Source organism: Phoenix dactylifera, chromosome 4 (genome assembly GCF_051530095.1).
Source record: "Phoenix dactylifera cultivar Ajwa chromosome 4, Ajwa_hap1_PhDact_Kaust_v1.1, whole genome shotgun sequence".
Taxonomy (NCBI): domain Eukaryota; kingdom Viridiplantae; phylum Streptophyta; class Magnoliopsida; order Arecales; family Arecaceae; genus Phoenix; species Phoenix dactylifera.
In genome coordinates this window covers 28,184,730-28,200,441 of record NC_143193.1, presented here as the reverse complement: position 1 = coordinate 28,200,441, position 15,712 = coordinate 28,184,730, and the positions used below count along the sequence as shown (strand labels likewise).

Sequence of the window (15,712 nt, the reverse complement as noted above, 5' to 3'; positions counted from 1 at the left end):
GGATCCTTGTGGTGCAGATTGGCTGCAGTAGGTTCATTGCAGGAGTAGGGGTGCATCTAGATGGAATCTATCGACCTTGATAGATTAGGAGAGATCCTATGTGATTTATGAGACTGAGTTCGTAAATCCTTGGCCAAGGTAGTTTTTGGAAAAAGAGTTTTCCAATCTCGAACTGGAGTCGAATAAATTTTACATATGACAGATGATGGGGTTTGACGAGTTATCCATGACCTCCATCCTGTTGAGATCCACGATAGAGGGACTGTATCATACGCTAACTGCACCTAAGGTTCATCTATTCTACTCTGCTGGGTTGCCACTACATGCTGCTAGGTGTCACTGGTGGATTGTGAGACTCAGAGGCATTCACTTGATGATCAGTGAACCCGAATGAGAAGAGTTGGAATTGTTCCAACCCATTGAAAGGAGTTTCAATGATATTGTGATAGGGATCACAACATATCTCACTACCAGACAGAATAAGAACCTATGGGGTCACACACAATAGAGGATCTGATCGATCTAATGGTTGGATTGTGATTTGGAATCACAATAGTTTGTAATTGTCAATTTGATTGATAATTAGTTTAACCCACTAAGAGTTAGTGAGTTGAAGAAGGAATTAATTGTAATTGGATTGCAATTTGATTGAATCAAATGGACTTAATTAATTGGGCTCGATCTTATATGATAAGGTTCAAGAGTCCTACTTGGAGTAGGACACCTAGAGTTCTAATTAGATTAGGACTTCAAATTATTAGAGTCCTACTTGGAGTAGGATTGCTAAAGTCCTAATTGGCTTAGGACTAAAATTATATGAGTCCTAATTAGATTAGGATTCTTAGAGTTCTAATTAAGTTTGGTCCAATAGATAAAGATGACTCCTAATTAGATTAGGATTCATATGAATCAAATAGGGAGACTAATTGGGTCCTACTTAGATTAGGATTCAATGAACCAAAAGCCATCTAAATCCTAATTTGATTAGGATTAGAAGGGAGGGGTTCCTTGGATGCTCCCGGGATCCGCATCCCGGATGGCCGGGACTCGCGTCCCGGGTGTCCGGGACGCGAGACCCGGATGGGCGTGGCTCCTCCTAGTTTTAGGAAGAGCCACGCTTAGGGCAAGGCTATAAAAGGGGCGGCAGCCCTAGACTTGGACTATGGGTTCTTTTCTTGATGCTTGGCGGCCGCCTTTCCTCTCCTCTTCTTCTTCCATCCGCAAGGCACAAATAGGGGCAGCAAGCATGGCTTCTTCTTCCTCCTCTTGGTCAGCTACATGGAAGAAAATAAAGAGAGGAAGGTGTTCCTCTCTTCCCTCCTTCTTCATCCATGGTAAAGAAAAGAAAAGAAAGCGTTTCTTCCTTCTCCTTCTTTCTCCTCTTGGAAACAATCAAGAGTTGATTGCTTAGAGATGTTCCAACCATCAAAAGGGATCTCTGCAAGGGAGCTAGCACCCCGGTGAGATCGCAACCTCGATCAATCCAGATCTTCGTGTGGATACCCGTAGAGGCCGGACACTTGTGCGGCTTCAAGCGAACCTGATTTCCACGATCATCAAATAGCGGTGAAGATCTACCCGCTCAAAGGTAAAGATTTGATCTTTATAATTTTAATTGTAGATCTGAAAATTAATCAAGTAATTAATTTTAATCCTTTCCTTCAGATTTCATGATCTTCTGAGTTAGAGAACTCAGAATTTTTTTGAAATCTACGTTCCTCTGGACGTTCATGAGATGAACGACCCCGCGCGCGTCTTTCCGCTGCGATCGTCGCAACGCGTGTGAGGGTAAACCGACAGTTAGCCCAGGGTAAAACAACGAGTTGGGTAGTTCACTCGAAAAACTACCGGACTGTAATCGCTGATTATAGTGAAAAATTCCCAAAGGTGTTTGGGGAGTGGATGTAGGAGCAGTGGAAGCTCCGAACCACTATAAACCTTTGCGTTTGCGATTGACTGTGCTTACAACTTTAATTTTACTTTTGCACATACACTTGTGTGTTTTGTTTAATTAGACAAAAAATTTTAAAACACCCAATTCACCCCCCTCTTGGGTGACCATCTCTGGGCAACAACTGGTATCAGAGCAGGTGCTCTGTGTATTCTTGAAGACCTAACCGTCTTTGGCAAAGATCAAGATGGCAACACCCTTCAACAATGTTCCTGCTGAGGGGCAGGCTACCAATAGACCTCCACTCTTCAATGGGACAAATTATTCCTATTGGAAGACTAGAATGAGAATTTTTATGCCTTGTGGAGGGTTATAATCAAAGGACCACACGAACCATCTCATATAGTTAATGGCGTTCAGGTTCCCAAACCTGAGGAGGATTGGGATGAGAATGATAGTAAGATGGTTCAACTCAATGCTAGAGCCATGAATTCATTGTTTTGTGCTCTAGATGTAAATGAGTTTAATAGAGTCTCCACCTGTAGTTCCGCCAAGAAAATATGGGATAGGCTTGAAGTTACCCACGAGGGTACTAATCAAGTCAAAGAGTCTAAAATGAACATTTTAGTTCACAAATATGAGTTATTTAAGATGGAACCCAACGAAACTATTTCATGCATGTTCACACGCTTCACTGATATAATAAATGGTCTAAAGAATTTGGATAAATCTTACTGATGACCCAAAGATTGATTCATAGATTGATTTTGATGATCACAAAACCTTGAAGTATAGATACTAATGTTTATGTTGCAAGGAGAAAGATATTTATGTTGCAAGGAACATAGCAAGTTGGAAGAACACAAGAAGGCCTCTAAAAGCACTCAAGAAAAGTTGGAAGAAAGCTACAAGTTATTGGCCCAAGTCTCAAGTTCAAAAGATTCAAATTAGAGGAGCAAATTCAAGGAAAATTTAAAAGAATAGTCTTCGAGTCGACTCCTGAGGAATTCGAGTCGACTCCAATGCTTGGCGAGTCGACTCCAGGGTGTAAAAGGCAGAAAAGTCAGAGAGGGATTTTCGACCCTGAGATTCGAGTCGACTCCTGAGGAATGCGAGTCGACTCCAATGGTTGTCGGGTCGACTCCAAAGAAAGCGAGAGTCGACTCTCAGTGGTACACAAGGGAAAACTCAGAGAAGCAGTTTTTGGACACTGAGATTCGAGTCGACTCCCACAAAGTCCGAGTCGACTCCAAAGACAGCGCAACCCCAAGACAGAAGACGGTATTTTCGTCTCTGAGAGGCGAGTCGACTCCAAGACAAGTCGAGTCGACTCCAAGGCAGCGCGGCTCCAAAATACAGAGGATCAGTTTTCCGACTCTGAGATTCGAGTCGACTCCCAGACAGCTCGAGTCGACTCCAAGGCAGCACTACACTAAGATGGCAGAAGACCAACTTTCGAAAACTGAGAGCCGAGTCGACTCCAAGGAAGTTCGAGTCGACTCCAAGACTGGACGAGCCAAAAGACAGAGGATCGGGAGTTCGGACTCTGGGATTCGAGTCGACTCCCAGGATAGTCGAGTCGACTCGAGTGGACAAAATTCAAATTTGGAACAGTTGCCGAGTCGACTCCGGAAAAGCTTGAGTCGACTCCCGCTACAGCCGAGTCGACTCCTGATCGCGCGAGTCGACTCCGATCCCAACGGTAATATTGTCAGGAGGTGCAGACTGGTTCCAACGGCTATATTTTTGTCTCTAACGGCTATATTCTTGTTTCCACTCCATCTAAAGCTATAAAATCAAGAGGAGAGCTAGGGGAGAAGGTATGGAAGTGGGAGAAAACATTTAGGAAAGAGATTACAAGGGAAATCTCCCATAAGCACAAAAAGGGCCATCCAAAGAGAAATAGAGAGAAGAAGAGCTTCCAAGTGTATCCTAAAGCTTCCTCTCCATCCGTGTGCTGCCGCGGTGATCCTCTACTTCGTGCCAAATCAGAAGAAGGTCAAGTAAAGAAGAAGTCGAGCTCCTCCATCTTCAAAACTCGTTTGAGGGCTTCTCTTTACTCTATCTGTTTATATTGTTATATTTGCTTGTTTAAGAAGCTTTGATTTGTTTTATTCTTTGTTTTAATATCTTGTAACTTGATTCAATCAAGGGATTGAATCAAGGGGTTAAAGGTTTGTTGGTGAGCCAAAGGGAAAACCAACGGTGTAAGGTTTGTTGGTGAGCCAAAGGGAAAACCAACGGTGTAAGGTTTGTTGGTGAGCCAAAGGGAAAACCAACGGAGATAGGTTTGTTGGTGAGCCAAAGGGGAAAACCAACGGAGATAGGTTTGTTGGTGAGCCGAGGGTAAAACCAACGTGTAAGGGTTTGATTGTGAGCCCGGAAAAACAATCGGGGTTGGTTCTAGTCGGTGAGCCTGTGAAAACCGACCGAGTTCGTTGTGATCTCGCAAAACAACAAGTTGGGTTGTGAGCTTGTAAAACAACCGACTGTAATCTAAGGGATTATAGTGAAATTCCCAAGAGGTCTTGGGGAGTGGATGTAGGTGCTGGGGTGCACCGAACCACTATACATCTTTGTGTTTGTGATGCCTTATCTCTTGTATTTCATGCCTTCCATTCATGCTTGATTGTGTAATATCTCTAGCTTTGTTTTCTATAGAGTTATAAGTGATTTGCTTAGCTTCCACTCCATTCTTACCATACACATAGATTAAAATTGATCATACAACTATAAGTTAGTTTTAGATCAATTGCACCCTAAAGCCATAGTATAATTGCTCTAGCTTAATCTTCCACTGCTTTACTTGTAATTGCCTAGAGCTTAAGTAATTAACATCTTATTATTCCGCTGCATTCTATTCAAAGTAAAAATTAGGGAACATAATTTTTAGAAAACCCAATTCACCCCCCCTCTTGGGTTGTCACCTTGGGCAACAAGTGGTATCAGAGCAGGTGCTCAAGATTAATTGTTGATCTCACGATCAAGAGCCAAAGATCATGACAACTCAAATAGATAGTTTTCTAGGAGAGGGACAGTTAATTGATAGGCCTCCACTGTTTAATGGCATAGACTACACATATTGGAAAGCTCGCATGCGCATTTTTATTCAATCACAAAACTATTATTTATGGAAAATCATAATAAATGACCTTCACACACTCTCTCAAACTATTAATGAAAAGGACTTAGCACAATTGAATGCTAATGCTATGAACATATTATATTGTGCTATTCATGAAACGAAGTTTAATGAAATTTCTGCATGCTTATCTGCTAAGGAGATCTGGGATACTTTAGAAAATATTTATGATAAATCTCAGATTAGCTCACATGTGCTTCAATTGCGTACTAACAATGAGATTGCAGAATCCTCCACAGTAGCCGAGTCGACTCCCAGTTTGTCCGAGTCGACTCCTAGAGAAGAACAGTCTGAAAGGCAGAGACACAGTCTTGAAGACCCTGTGAACGAGTCGACTCCAAGTAGTTCCGAGTCGACTCCCAAGTTAGCCGAGTCGACTCCGACAAGGCCCGAGTCGACTCCGAGGCAGAACAATTCAAAAGACAGAGAATCATCTTTTAGGCCTCTGAGAACGAGACGTCTCCCGAAGATCTCGAGTCGACTCTCAAGTCAGTCGAGTCGACTCCAAGTAAACTCGAGTCGACTCGAGGAAGAAATAACAGCAAAAAAATTCAAAAGCTTCCTAAAAACAAAGAAGAAGAGGAAGCAAGAAGAAAGAAAGAAAGAGATAAAAAGGAAGAAAGTTTTGACCAAGGAAGAGTCAAGCAAGGAAATAAAAGCTAGGAGCAACAATGATGATATTAGCTCCAAGGAACTACATGAGGTAACTAACTTTTGCTTTATGGCACAAGAAGATAAGGTAAAATCTGAATCTAATTTTAGACCAAATGAATTTCATAAAGAATTTTCTTATGATGAACTTTTAAATGCTTTTCATGAGTTGTATGGTGAATGTAGAAAATTAGCTATGAAAAATAAAAATCTTAAAAAGCTAAATTTGGAAATTTCAAAAGAAAGAAATTCTATTGCTGAAATACAAGACAAACTAAATTCTGAAAATAAAAGCTTAAGATCATTTTCAGAAGAATTGATTCAGAAAAATCATAGCTTAATTAAAGAAAATCAAAATTTAAGTAAAGAAATTAATCAATTAAAATCTTTTATTAACAAATTCACCGTAAGTTCAGAACGATTAAAAATGATGTTTGAAAGCCAATATGTTGCTTATGATAAATCAAAATTTGGCTTGACTCCTTTACTTAATAATAAATCTCTAGAGAAAAAGGTTATCAATTCACCAAGCAAACCATTAAATAAGATAACTTATTTCAAACATCAAAAGAATGGACATAACAACCTTACCTATAGTTCTAGTACAATTAAATCAAATGGAAAAGTTATTACTATTAAACAGATTTGGGTTCCAAAAGGAACCATATGTCCTAACTCTCAAGGACCCAAGCAAGCTTGGGTACCCAAAATGAAATTATGAGGATGTAGATATAGGTGTGCCAAGATACCCATGGAACAAATAGAACTTTCATACAAATGGGTGTTCTAGACACACGTCAAAAATGAAACTTAAAACATACTTATGAAAAGTAATTTTAAATAATAAAATAATAATAATAATAATGAAATCAGTAAACCTTGCATTTCATCATTATTTTTGCTTTAAGTATTTGATTAAAATATGAATTGCAAGTATTGACCAATTTTATGATATAGAAAATACTTTTGAAAATATAATCAAATCACTTCTTTTTATAGTATACTTTACTCACTATTGGATAAGTTGCTAAAAGATTAATCAATTTATTAAGAATAACTCTATGAATTCTCTATATGCTTGATTGAGAGTTTTTATCCATGGCATTATTGTTTATTGATCATAGATATGATAATGTGTACTTGGTGTGCTTTTGAATATATGCACTATGAATACCAAGATTAAAGAAACCATCTTTGGCATATAAAATCAACTCATGCTAGTATGTACTTAATCTCAAAAGACCTTGCCATTAGCTTACTTAGATTATCTTCTGAAAGGTCAAAGTTTACTATGCATGCTAACTAAGGAAACAAACAAAAATCAATTCCTAAATCTAAAGATGTTGTTTCCATCACTAAGTTTTCAAAAGCTTACATTGGATGTGTTCTTGGCAAATAAACTTGAAATATTTTCTGTATTTGCTAAATCTTGTAAAAGTGTTTCAAATGATAAAGGTTTCCAAACTGTGAAGATAAAGAGTATCATGGCACAGTGTTGAAAACCAAAATTCTGATAAAGTTTATACAGAAATTAATTATTTCAGCACCAAGGACACCTTAAGTAAAATAGGGTTAATAGAATTCTTGAAGAATTGAAAAAGGCAATTGTGTATGATAGTCATCTACTTAAATGATTTTTTTTAAAAGACTATCATCACTGCTTGTCATACATATGATTTCTATTAAATCTATTTTTGATGAAAATTTTGATCTTCTGAAAAATGGAAAATGAACCATTGCATATCTTTCATATTTTTCAGTCGTACATGTTATGCTTGATATGTTCTCTTGAAAAATAATGCCAAATCTAATAAAGATATTTCTATCCTTGGATATCATTCATCAAGCAATGCATATAGAACATTCATGAAAAATTCTAGTTGTAGAAGTATCAATTCATTTTATTCTTTATGAGACTAATGATCTATTATCAAAATACTAAAATCAAATTATATGGTTAAATCTTTTACATATAACAATCTGAAAAACTTGTTAATTAGAACCAAATTGGATTTTTCAGATATACACTTAATGATGACTACTAGAAGATTAAATCAAGAAAAGATGAAATAGATCTTGATAAGATTCTTGCATGATTAGAAGTAAAAATCACCTTTATCATTTGTTTGCTTTATAAACGTTATATCCTATCAAATGAGTGTGTAGAATGGACTTCTATGTGCTTACTTTATATATGTTAGATAACCACCATATTTAAAAATTACACATTACATATATGATAAAGCAATATGTGATTTAAAACAAGCATCAAAAGCTTGATATATAAAAGCTTAGGTAACCTTGTTGATAGAAAGTAATAGTGATAAATCTATGCATCAAAAAGAAGAATCTATGATATCTAGCTTGCTCATAGCACACATTGATGGCATCATTTTTGTTCTACCAATGAAAATTTATATGAATAGTTATATTGCAAAGTGAATTTGAAATATGATGAATGAATTAACATCTTCTCTCAAACTCCAATTAAGACAAACAGGAAAGGGGATCTTCATTGACCAACGTTAGCCCACAAGAAAACTCTTATGGAAGATTGGCGTGAAGAAGGTATATCTATGACCCCATCTTGTAGAAATTGTAAAGGATGAGCAAAGTAGATCTATTGTTTAAAGCTGTATTAAAGCATGATAGAATAATTATTTTATCATACAGCTAGTAGACCAGATTGTATGCTCATTATGTGACCTTGTGCAAGACTTCAATCTAACTTTAATTAATCATATTTTATTGATAACAAATACGTCATAATCTGAATTTTGATAGAAACAAACGCTTAAGATAAGTTGATTAAAACTTAGTTAACACATCTTATTGATAATTATCTTAAGCAAATAGAATCTAAACTAAATTGATTTGACCTTGATAAATCTGTCTATTGCCTCACATGCTTGTCCTTGAACTATCTTGGTTAATGAATCTATCTCTTTAGTTCAAGTGATATGTGCTTGCTTATATTTAGGCAATCTCTTGAGTAAAGTGACTCAACATGCAACTATTGTCATATCTTATATTGAGTCATCTAGTTAAAAATATATATGTTGGATGAATGCTTTGTATCTTAAAGAAACTAATGACCTTCCTTCAAGAAAGAAAAATGAGAAATTTCAACTTGAAGGATATCTTCATGTAAGATACACTAAAGATTCACATGCAAACAAGAGAGAGGATCTTCTTCAGCCAAAAGTTCACACATAAGAAATCTAGTTTGGCTTGAAGAACATATAATGAATAGGTAATTTAGATACCTTTCTCACAAATTAGTTGAGCAAAGTCAGTAACTTAAACCTTATTATGGCATGATTAAATTCTTTAATTATTAATTTTTGATATCATGTCTATATGTGTAGTGACTGACTTATACTTTTAGAAATTATTTCATGGTTTGCCCAAACTAAAATATATCTTTGCCTATATCATAACCATGAAATACACAAGTATATGCTTAAAATTTTGATGTAAAATAACTTGTGAGAAGTTATGAATCCTTGAGCACAATGAAAATGTTGTTTGCATAATATACATCTATATGATACATAAGATTATCTCTTTATTCTACTCTTTCATGTAAATTACTTGAGAATGACAAAAAGAGAGAGAGATAAAGAAAAGAAAATGGACATTGTTCAAGAGATGAAAAATCTGAGTAAAGGCAAGTACTTCAATCTTAAGGAAAAGCAAAACAAGCATAATATATTCGGCACATTTGGAAGGGATAAAATCTATAATTAATTACACTCAAACAGGGAGAGTTTGGAGTGAATATTTTAACCTTTCTATATTGCTCATCATAGGGATGGTGCCAATGGGGAGGCTAGTGGTAGTACCCGGCACTATTTGACCCAACTATTCGGTGTAGGGCATATTAGGGACGGCACAAGAGGGAGGCTAGTGGTAGTACCTCGTGCCCCTTCCCAACTCCACCGGATAGGGAGCAAATAGAGTATAGAGCATAAGAAAGTAAAAATGAAAGACAAAGTTAATAAAAGTATATAAGAAGAATCAAGTCAATTTTTTAAACACTTGAAAACATACTTTAAGGATGAACTCAGTGCAAGATTATATATAAATAGGGGGAGTTTATTTGAAAAGAATTGATTTTGATCCTTGACATTCTTGTACTTAGTATTTTAATGCATGACTTAACACATGGTATATTTTGCATATGGTATGATGTCTTGATTTATTGATTCTCAATGTTTTGTAATGCTTCATCCTTGGACAATTTGTTTGAATGTTTGAATTGCTACATAACATCTTTTGTTTGGTTCTATTGAAAAGAAATTTCAGATTTGTCATTCATAATCATCTCTAAAATCTGAAAGTCGAATAAAATTGTAGAAAGGAGAAGAGAAGAGTATCTCTATTTAGGAAAAATAAATTGATTTTGATCTATCTTTCTAATTGCCTAACTTTGATACATAATGTTCTAATACTTGTTAAAATATCCTTATTTTGTAATAATTTAAGATGAGCCACAATGTGAAAGATACATATCTCAAACTATGACTTAAAAAGCCTCTATTGAAAATCTTTATGAAATTCAGAATATGATTTTGTATAAAAGTTTAAACTCCATATGATTACTAAATAAAATGTTAATGTAAGAAAAACAGAATTTATTTTGATCGCTCCGATACACTTCCGAAACATATCATTTCTTATCTTCAAAGTGTACTCATATTGGTCTAAATGGTGTGTCTTTCAATGATCTTGATTACAAGCAAATATTTTTAAATATATGACTTTATTTTAATATTTAAAATTTTATTGAGCTTCATGTGTACATAGCTGAAAAACTGTGATTAAGAAATTGAAGTTTATAAAATATATACCTCAATGATCATCTATATGTTTTTCCCTCCTACATTATAAAAGACTTCCATTAATATAGTGAATGATCTTAAAGCCTAGAAATATTTCACCTCACTCAAATGAGTCTAAAAGAAAGAAAATGTAAATGGTTTTGAAAGAAACTGAGCTTCAAATGAATCATTTTTGATTAATATTTCAGTACATTTTCTCAAAGTTGAAGAGGAAGCATACCTTGTTCTTAAAGGATTAGAAAGAGTAATTGCTACAAATTTTGAATAATACTAGATTACTCTACATTCTCGATGTCATAGAATTTCAGTGTTATTCACGTTTATCACTATAATCTGAAATTCAACAATTTAAAATGATTAAAGAAGAATGCATCTTTTGAGGGGGAGCTTTAGATATTCAGTATCCTATCCCAAAGACACTTTATTTTGATGCATGCTTTGAACTTTATGGATTGATTTTGATGAACCTCCTTATATTGCAAGACATGCTTTAATTACCTTGAGATGAGTTCTATAAAGGTTGTCTTATCTCAAACCTTGAGTCTTATGAAAATAAGCTGAAACTTATAGAAAATATATTTTTGAGATTGACAATTTTGTTGAACATTATCTTAGGATTCTAAACTCTTAAATGGAATGATCAATTGAGGGGGAGAAAGAAAATTTCAGAAGGAGAGGTCTTATGGAACTTAATTACATGAATCTATAGGAGAGGGAAAGAATACTAAATGAAAAGTGATCCTAATACTCTCCAATATGTATCATCTGAAATTTAAATCTGAAAATCTTTATGATACACCTTGAGGCGTGTTATTTGGTTAGTATATCTTATGCATCACTCATGAACCAAATTACAAATCTTGAGAGCCTCTAACTTAATGAAAAAGGGGGAGAATAACGTGTAATTGACTTGAACTTTAGAACTTAAATTGTGTGCCAATTCATATTGTTATGTATCAAATTGTGCTTACTTTCTACAGAGATAAAAGAAAGTCTCTAAAGAAATCATGTTGCATGATTTCATATTTTGGTGTTTGTGCCCCAATGATCTTATTATCATTAAAGAACTTTGAAGTTATTAAGACTTAATGATCCAACATGATGATGTGTCTTTTACATATATAGGTTTTGACCTGTTACTCTGAAAATTAATTAAATTGCTCTCCTGTTGATAAAACACTTAATAGATTGGGCAAAAGATCTTAAATGAACAAGCTTTCATACTTATTATTGAAGAGATGTTAGACTTCCATTCGTGCTTTTCATTGAATATCATTTGTGGTACTTCTTGAATTAACCTAAGAGAGATTCCACCCACACTTGATTAGAAAACTATCTGTGGTATCAAATTAGAAAACTTCTTGAAATCACATTCAATGTGTTCTGCTCTGAAATTATCTTAATTGGCTCTGATCTGTGCTCACTAATCTGATTCCAATATTATTGCCTTGAGTTATATGATTCATATTCTTGCAATAATTCAACATTCAAATCAGAGTACAATAAGGAAAAGAAATATTTGTGCTTAATGTTTCCCTATTTTTTTTTGATGTTGTCAAAAAGGGGGAGAAATATTTAAGTATATGCTTATAATGCTTTTTGTATTGAGTACAAATCAGCTTAAATTGATTGTGTTAAGCTGATTGAATCTAAAGCAGTATCATGAAGTATGTTTCAAATATATATGTTTTCTACTTCATGCAACTTAGCTATGTATTACTTCTAGAAAACAATATCTTTTATATTGCATATACTCCAAGTTTTGTCATCATCAAAAAGGGGGAGATTGATGACCCAAAGATTGATTCATAGATTGATTTTGATGATCACAAAACCTTGAAGTATAGATACTAATGTTTATGTTGCAAGGAGAAAGATATTTATGTTGCAAGGAACATAGCAAGTTGGAAGAACACAAGAAGGCCTCTAAAAGCACTCAAGAAAAGTTGGAAGAAAGCTACAAGTTATTGGCCCAAGTCTCAAGTTCAAAAGATTCAAATTGGAGGAGCAAATTCAAGGAAAATTTAAAAGAATAGTCTTCGAGTCGACTCCTGAGGAATTCGAGTCGACTCCAATGCTTGGCGAGTCGACTCCAGGGTGTAAAAGGCAGAAAAGTCAGAGAGGGATTTTCGACCCTGAGATTCGAGTCGACTCCTGAGGAATGCGAGTCGACTCCAATGGTTGTCGGGTCGACTCCAAAGAAAGCGAGAGTCGACTCTCAGTGGTACACAAGGGAAAACTCAGAGAAGCAGTTTTTGGACACTGAGATTCGAGTCGACTCCCACAAAGTCCGAGTCGACTCCAAAGACAGCGCAACCCCAAGACAGAAGACGGTATTTTCGTCTCTGAGAGGCGAGTCGACTCCAAGACAAGTCGAGTCGACTCCAAGGCAGCGCGGCTCCAAAATACAGAGGATCAGTTTTCCGACTCTGAGATTCGAGTCGACTCCCAGACAGCTCGAGTCGACTCCAAGGCAGCACTACACTAAGATGGCAGAAGACCAACTTTCGAAAACTGAGAGCCGAGTCGACTCCAAGGAAGTTCGAGTCGACTCCAAGACTGGACGAGCCAAAAGACAGAGGATCGGGAGTTCGGACTCTGGGATTCGAGTCGACTCCCAGGATAGTCGAGTCGACTCGAGTGGACAAAATTCAAATTTGGAACAGTTGCCGAGTCGACTCCGGAAAAGCTTGAGTCGACTCCCGCTACAGCCGAGTCGACTCCTGATCGCGCGAGTCGACTCCGATCCCAACGGTAATATTGTCAGGAGGTGCAGACTGGTTCCAACGGCTATATTTTTGTCTCTAACGGCTATATTCTTGTTTCCACTCCATCTAAAGCTATAAAATCAAGAGGAGAGCTAGGGGAGAAGGTATGGAAGTGGGAGAAAACATTTAGGAAAGAGATTACAAGGGAAATCTCCCATAAGCACAAAAAGGGCCATCCAAAGAGAAATAGAGAGAAGAAGAGCTTCCAAGTGTATCCTAAAGCTTCCTCTCCATCCGTGTGCTGCCGCGGTGATCCTCTACTTCGTGCCAAATCAGAAGAAGGTCAAGTAAAGAAGAAGTCGAGCTCCTCCATCTTCAAAACTCGTTTGAGGGCTTCTCTTTACTCTATCTGTTTATATTGTTATATTTGCTTGTTTAAGAAGCTTTGATTTGTTTTATTCTTTGTTTTAATATCTTGTAACTTGATTCAATCAAGGGATTGAATCAAGGGGTTAAAGGTTTGTTGGTGAGCCAAAGGAAAAACCAACGGTGTAAGGTTTGTTGGTGAGCCAAAGGGAAAACCAACGGTGTAAGGTTTGTTGGTGAGCCAAAGGGAAAACCAACGGAGATAGGTTTGTTGGTGAGCCAAAGGGGAAAACCAACGGAGATAGGTTTGTTGGTGAGCCGAGGGTAAAACCAACGTGTAAGGGTTTGATTGTGAGCCCGGAAAAACAATCGGGGTTGGTTCTAGTCGGTGAGCCTGTGAAAACCGACCGAGTTCGTTGTGATCTCGCAAAACAACAAGTTGGGTTGTGAGCTTGTAAAACAACCGACTGTAATCTAAGGGATTATAGTGAAATTCCCAAGAGGTCTTGGGGAGTGGATGTAGGTGCTGGGGTGCACCGAACCACTATACATCTTTGTGTTTGTGATGCCTTATCTCTTGTATTTCATGCCTTCCATTCATGCTTGATTGTGTAATATCTCTAGCTTTGTTTTCTATAGAGTTATAAGTGATTTGCTTAGCTTCCACTCCATTCTTACCATACACATAGATTAAAATTGATCATACAACTATAAGTTAGTTTTAGATCAATTGCACCCTAAAGCCATAGTATAATTGCTCTAGCTTAATCTTCCACTGCTTTACTTGTAATTGCCTAGAGCTTAAGTAATTAACATCTTATTATTCCGCTGCATTCTATTCAAAGTAAAAATTAGGGAACATAATTTTTAGAAAACCCAATTCACCCCCCCTCTTGGGTTGTCACCTTGGGCAACACTTACACTAACTCAGAACTTGTGAGGAAAATTCTCAGGTCCTTGCCAAAAATTTGGGAAGCGAAGGTCACGGCGATCGTAGAAGCCAAAGACCTCAACACCTTGGCACTTGAAGAACTATTGGGCTCATTGATGACGCATGAGCTCACAATGAAGCAACATGAAGAAGATGTGCCAAAGAAGAAGACAATCGCTCTCAAGGCTACTTCAAGTGTTTGTGAAGAAGAAAGCAGTGAAAGTGAAGAAGAAAGTGAAGATGAAGACTTGGGCTTAATAGTAAGGAAGTTCAAAAAATTCATAAGAAGAAAGAAGACCTTCCCAAGAAAGAAGTTTGGAGGGAGAAATGATTGGGAAAAGGAAAAAAAAAAAGAAAGAGACCCAATCATATGTTATGATTGCAAGAGACCGGGACACATCCGCTCCGAATGCCCTCAACAGAAGAAGCACTATGGAAAGAAGAAGAAGAAGGCGTTGAAAGTGACTTGGGATGATAGTGACACATCCTCCTCCGAGGAAGAGAGGGAAGAGACCGCCAACTTGTGTTTCATGGCATTCGACGACGATGAGGTATGTCAAAGCTCAACTACAAATTTTACTTTAGAAGAATTATATGAAGCTTTCCAAGAACTCATGAATGATTGTAGTATGTTAGGAGTAAAAAATAAAGAACTAAAGGCCTCCAATCAAAGACTAAAGGATGATATTAAAAACCTATTGATTGAAAAGGAGAGCTATGAAAATGATAGCATCATTGACCTAAAGGATAAAAATTCAAAACTTAGCATTGAAAATGAAACGGCAAAAACACTCATTAAGGAATTAAATCTAAAAGTCAAATTCCTACTCAACAGTAATACTTCACTTGGACAAAATGTTGAGTCCCTTAATAATGATAAGGAAGAAATAGCTAAAGAAAATTTGGACCTTAAAGATGAGCTACACAAGTATAAACCAATTGTGGAGAAATTTACACATAGCTCGGAAAAATTAAATCTTATTCTATCCAATCAAAGAGCTGTTTTTAATAAAGCCGGATTAGGATACAAAACTAGCAAACAACAAAAATATCTAAAGAACTTTTTTGTAAAAGCAAAAGATGTCAAAACTGAAAAACCTACATGCTTTTATTGTGGGAAAAGTGGACATAAAGCTTATTCTTGCATTCAAAGAAAGATTCAAACTAATAAGAACACAC

The 15,712-nt window shown here is 36.4% G+C and overlaps 1 long non-coding RNA gene across 1 annotated transcript; it reads left to right on the top strand.

The window, feature by feature from the left end:
- The first annotated feature begins 2,927 nt into the window (after nt 1-2,927).
- On the top strand, nt 2,928-10,320 carry LOC149753768 (uncharacterized). The gene is made up of 2 exons (XR_016400222.1): nt 2,928-4,103; nt 4,142-10,320. It is a non-coding gene; the product is annotated as an uncharacterized LOC149753768 (long non-coding RNA).
- The last annotated feature ends 5,392 nt before the right edge of the window (nt 10,321-15,712 follow it).